A 6000-nucleotide genomic window follows, 5' to 3' on the forward strand; every position below is an offset into this window, starting at 1 on the left:
TAACATACACTTAAGAAAACGCCATTAGCCGTTATAAAACTACGCGGGACAAGAAGGCCTGGCACTTCACCTATGGGTGAAGCTGCACAACTGAAGCGTGGTGTAATGACACCAGGGGGCCTTGGAGTGAAAACGACGGTTTAATTGACTAATACTCTCCGCGCCTCTCTACAGATTGAGGGGCTTATTTACAAGCCCCTTGCGCCGGCGGATCGTCACTTTTATTACGTGAAAAAGTGACCCACCGAATGCGCAAGGGGCTTGTAAATAAGCCCCTAATTTTAACCCTCACTCACAGCATTCTACAGAGCAAGCGCACCAGGTCATCAGGCGCGCAGACACATTAGGAGGGACAGTGGGGTAAAGGAGATGACAAGGAGCAAGGAAGACAAGCATTACGTGTAAAATATAACACATAGATCACGGCGTAGTAATATTGCAGTCGCGATACCAGTCGAGGTTCAGCCCTTTGCGCTTCCAGTGTTTGGAATACAATCAACCCCGATTGGGACGTTTCCTGTTTAATTGTATCCCGTTCTTGTTTTCTTTTGGCATTCCGGTGGTCTTAAACCATCTTTAGCGGCCCTGTGCAAAATATCAAAGGTGCGTAAAAACTTAACGCTTAGAATGCCCTTTGCTTTTTTTCCCTCTGAACATTGTAGCATATGTGCTTATGCAGTTGCTTCATGATTTTGCTGCTGTTCATCTGCAAATCACTGGGCTGTACTAGCCTGATTGCGCAGCGTCACAGTTCAGCGAGGGTACAGATTGCTCGACTAAGGAGTAATTAATTGGAAGGATCCTGACAGCTTAGATTAGTTCGCGGTCACTTTTATGTTTACCTCAAACTTTCGGGGGGGAAAAGAGCAATGGGCCTCCTCGGAAACACCACTTAAACGCCACATAACTGTGATCCTTACTTCTCTCTAAGGCATAGACTATGCTGCATTTGTGGCTTTCCCATCTGGGGCCGTATTACAGAAGGTGCCCCTGGGGAGCAACTGGTGTTTGCGCCCGCTTTACACGCCCCAGGGCACTTTGGTATTATAGAAGGGGGTGCAGACGCCTGTGCGTCCCCTTCTATAATACCAATAGCGCTGGCACAGTTAAAGCGCCAATGCTTCCTTCAGAGTGTGTTCCCTCATTTGTGTAGGGGCATGCACTATGCAAACGAGGGAATTCCTTTGACTCTGCGCCTGCGCCATATTACTGACGTGGGCGCAGAGTCAAGAAGCCCTCAGGAGGTGCACTGACAGTGCACCATTTGTAAAGTGGAGCAATTTCAGTGCGCCCCCTGAGAGCAGCCCTCTGCTGGGGCAGACTATCCCTTGCAGGGGGGTGAGTTCCCTGACTGCACCCGCCTGCAAAGGGATCTTTAATCCCCTTTGAAAGTGCAGGCAGGTGCCACCTGCACTGTGAAAACATGGAGCAGCTGCTCTGTTTTTTTCACATAAATGCACTGCCCCAGGGCAGCACGAGGTCGTGGATGCCCTGGCGGCAGCGCATGCACCTTTTAAAAGGTGCACCGGGTGCAAACAATGATAATGTGTAACACAGCCACTGCTCTTCTCTAAAACCGGTCACAACCTGAGTCTGGCCACTCTAATGGTTGCACTGAATATAAGATAGTCTCTCTTTGCTGCCAACCACACAAAAAGAAACTATTCACTCCATGGAAAGGAGATGTACACACCTAGGAGATTTGTAAAAAGACCACCTCAAGTCTCCCTCATCTAATCACAGCTGTGTATGCATTAGCAAGACTCCTGGGGCCACATGCATGACAGCTTAATTTTGCGAGTTCCTAATTACGAGTTTTTGTGACTTGAAACTAGGAAGTCGCAAAATACGATGCACTAATGTCTCTAGTTTAGCGATTCCTACCGGGGTCACAATTGTCCTACCTCATCAATGTTCATGAGGTAGGTCTCAAATTGCGACACATTGGGAATTGCTAAAAATACAGGGATGCTGAGAAGAGCAGACCTTCATGTCTGTGTTTGCTTTTATTTAAAGCGAAACAATTTTTAAAAAATGCAGCCTGTTTTCCTTAAAGGAAAATTGGATGCATTTCAAAAAGAAAAACTAAACGTTTCAGTTTCAATTTTTGGTGTAGGCAGTGGTCCGTGGCACCACTGCCTGCTCTTAAAAAACTTTTATAAACCATTCACAAAGGGGAAGAGGTCACCAGGGGACCCCTTCCAAGTTGTGACTGGATTTCCACCCAATTGAAGTAGGCAGTAAACTGCAAATGTTTTGTGACCACATTCCAGTCCCAAAACATTCATACATCCCCCTGCGACTCACTATTAGGAAGGGACACCCTGGACATGCCCTTCCCAATACCCAGGTGCAAACCCTATTTTGTGAGTCAGTAATAGGTTCCAGAATAGAAAAATAGGATGATGCATGCAGTGGTGGATGGTAGGGGACAGTGGCAGGGGTGGGGGGAGGTATGGAGGTAGGAAATAAAAAAAAACATACCTGATCATTGCGTTCTCCGGCCGCCGCCTCTCTGCCGTAGGAACAAGGAACAGGAAGCACCTAGGCTCCAGACATCCCTAGTCAGTCTTGATGCTGCAATGCAAAATCCTAATTGGTCTGAGCACCATGGTTTGGTGCTCAGACAGGGGCATGTTCTTCACTCTGGCTGTAATGCAGCCTGGGTGGAGAACATGCAAAGTGCACATGACTGTCAGCTGGCCAAACAGTCATGTGCACTTAAGGTTCAGCAAAAGCCACTCCTCCTCCCTATCGGTTAAGGTGCCCAGCCCTGCACTTCTCTAACCTGGCAGCAATGAGAATGGAAAAAATATAATGATAATAACTTCTGCTATTATCATTTATTTATTTTCATTGCAGTGCTTTAAAGCAGTAGGGCGACGCTCCTCCGACTTAGCGGAGGACCCGACACTGAGTACATGTCAAAAGGCTAGTGATTTACAAAAGGAGACTGAGGCAATGAGAAAATGCACCTATCACTATAGTGAGTTTAGAACATGGGTACTCTCAAACATTTTCCAAGGGGCCAAAAGGTTTATCATTAATGTGACTGAGGACCAGACTGATGCCAGTGGGCAGAGCAGTTTGGTATAGGCTACATGACGCATGCACATCTACTTTCTGAAAACCTGGGATCAATCCTGGCATTCGCACTTAACCCAATTGTGTGATCTTACGCAATAGTTTTATTTTACTTTCCCTTCACTATCACATATATGTGTGTCTCGAAATACAAGACTAAATAATGTGTGCTGTTCAAAACCTCCTCCTGTGTTTCATTTAACCCCTTCCCTGCGCATGACGGAACCACGCGGAACCACGCCGTCATGAGCCATGTGTGGCATCTGCTCATGACGGCGTGGTTTTGTCATGCTGCGGCCACACCACCCACGTGGCACTGATTCCCCGCCTATGCGGGAAAATTAGTGAGTGGGCGGGGTCATGACGGAACCACGCCATCATGAGCACAGCTCGCCCGTGACTCATGACGGCCTGGTTCAGTCACAAGCATGACGGCGCTGCGCTCACCCTCCACCTCCCCAGCGCCTCGGCGGAATTAGCGCCGTGGCCAAGGGGTTATTAAACAGTGATGTTCATGTATTCTACGAACCCTGGTCACCCAAAGGATGCATATAACAACTGACTTGCCTCTTAGCTCACTATTTGTGTTGTTGCTAGGTTGGGGTGAAACATGAATGTATTTAAATTCATGTTTGAAACCTTTCATTTTTAAAGAAAAATACTTCCTAATGCATTGATATAATCTTGTTTACCTCGGTGAAACAGTCCTGCATGTTAATGAAATGCGCTTTTGAACTTTGAATAGCCTGTTGCAAGATGTCTTTCTCAATGAATGTGTTCTGAATGTTAAGCAGTGCAGGACACTATAGTTACTTTTTCTCTTTAACAACAATTAACCTTTAAATAAATCAGTGGGTAATTTGTCAAAATAAATAAGTGCTGGTGCTCTCGTTAAGAGGCAGCTTGCACCAGCCTGTCAGCGCCACCTAAAATACAACCAATGAAAGTGGGGAGAGGATGTGGCGCAGTGGCCAGAGGTGCCGACTACGGAGCTAGAGAACCAGGTTCAAGTCTTGACATCAGATCCACATCCTGTCATTCTGGGCAAATCACCTAATCTCCCGGTGCCTACCATAAAGGAATGTGTCCTTAACTGGTGCTCATGAAAAGCGCAGCTGTTGATGATTAAGTGCCAGTGCTGAGCACCAGAAACAACCGTCTCAAACTAAGCACTGAAATAAATACTTCCCCATTTATTTAACATATTTTTAATGTTAGAGCTGTGTCGGGTAAACAGTAGCCCAGTGCTGCTGTTGACCAGGGGGCCACAGGTAAAGGTCAGGCTGTACCTCAAGTATACCTGGTTTAGAAGTAGAAAACAGTGGTGCACAAATCTGGAAGACCAGTCAACCTAATCTTCCGCACAGGAGAAGACTCTGGGAATTCAGTCAGGATAAATGAATCAGCACCCACTATTTATCAAAAAAAAGATGTCAATTAAATACAGTTATACGGTTAAGTCACACGTGGATAGCATAAGGCACAGACTCTATCTTGATTTTTCTTTAAAAGTAGATTTCTTCATTCAATATCTTCTCTTTTTTATGAAAAACATTTTTCTTTTGTTTTGATGTAGCCAACGTGTTTCTTCTCCAACAGGGACATCTTCAGGGGTTGAAATTGGAGTTTTGTCTGTGTACTGTAACAACCATGTGGATCTTCCTTGTATCAAAAGATAGTGCCTGAAAACTGGAAATAGATACTATTGTTCCACCAAGTTGCTGGGTCTAAAAGTTCACAAATTTTACTCAATAAACCTTTTAGGATCCTTATCTGGTAAAACGTGAACATTGAAGAGGAAATGTGCGTAGGATGATTCAAAGCGCTCTGTGTACGTCCTTGATGTCTTGTATACATGCATTATTCATCCCTTGCAGGATGGTACCTATGATGATCCTGAAATCTGTACGTTTCGTAGCTTAAATATGACATGTTGCGGCGAATTAGGATTTCAAAAAAGTTTTGGACACAAAGTGCTTTGAATCTGTATTTAATTGACATGCATTATCTGTGATAAGTAGTGGGTGCTGAGTCATTTGTCCTGATAACATGTCAAAAGGATATTTAGCCATTGCCAATGGCCCGATTCTCTGTTTGCTACCTCTAAAACCTTTTGTACATGTGGCCCCTGGACTCCTGCTCTAGAATCCAGGATCATCTCATCAGCCCTTGCACTGGATTTTCAACCTTAGTAATCGCTAGACGGCTGCATACAATTTATCCTCCCTTGATTCCTACTAGGAGGATCGGTCACCCCTTCCTACTGCCAGACTCTAGAGGAGAAGTTTCCAAAAACTATCCAGCTTGAGGACCCCCTTCCCTATCCCTCCAGGCTTCCCCCTTACGTCAGCATTCATCCACCTCTCTAAGATCTCTAACAGCTTGTATCACCCACAGCGATGGAAAATTGACTAGAGAAAGCTGCCCAGAACGTATTCAAATTTGTCTGCACACCAACACTTTCATCGAATGCTGCTAAAAAACTCAAATGAAAGCTGCTCAAAGACGTTCATTAGAAGCTCATTACTGACCACAGCTTCTGCACAATAAGGTGATGCCTTAAGACTGGCCTGACCTTTTCTCATTACACCTCCCAGTAGAAAAGTATTTTTACCAAACTCCTAGATATGTACGACAATCATAATCTCTCAGGGATGCAAAGTCTCTTACTTGCCCTTCCCAAGCCTTAACAATGAACACAACCTAAATATACAATAACAAGAACATCATGATCCAAGCCACTGACAACTTCCTTAAAGAGTTTGACACTCGATTTTTCTGTCTTCTTGGGGTCAAGAATTTTGACCTACCCTAACCCCCGCAGGCTGTCCAATGTATCCTGTCCCACCCCAGGCCCAACCAAGTACAGACCATTCTTCAGCCCTCCCCTAGGCTCTTCACACCAATATTATGTCA

This window comes from Lissotriton vulgaris, chromosome 5 (assembly GCF_964263255.1).
Source record: "Lissotriton vulgaris chromosome 5, aLisVul1.2, whole genome shotgun sequence".
Taxonomy (NCBI): Eukaryota; Metazoa; Chordata; class Amphibia; order Caudata; family Salamandridae; genus Lissotriton; species Lissotriton vulgaris.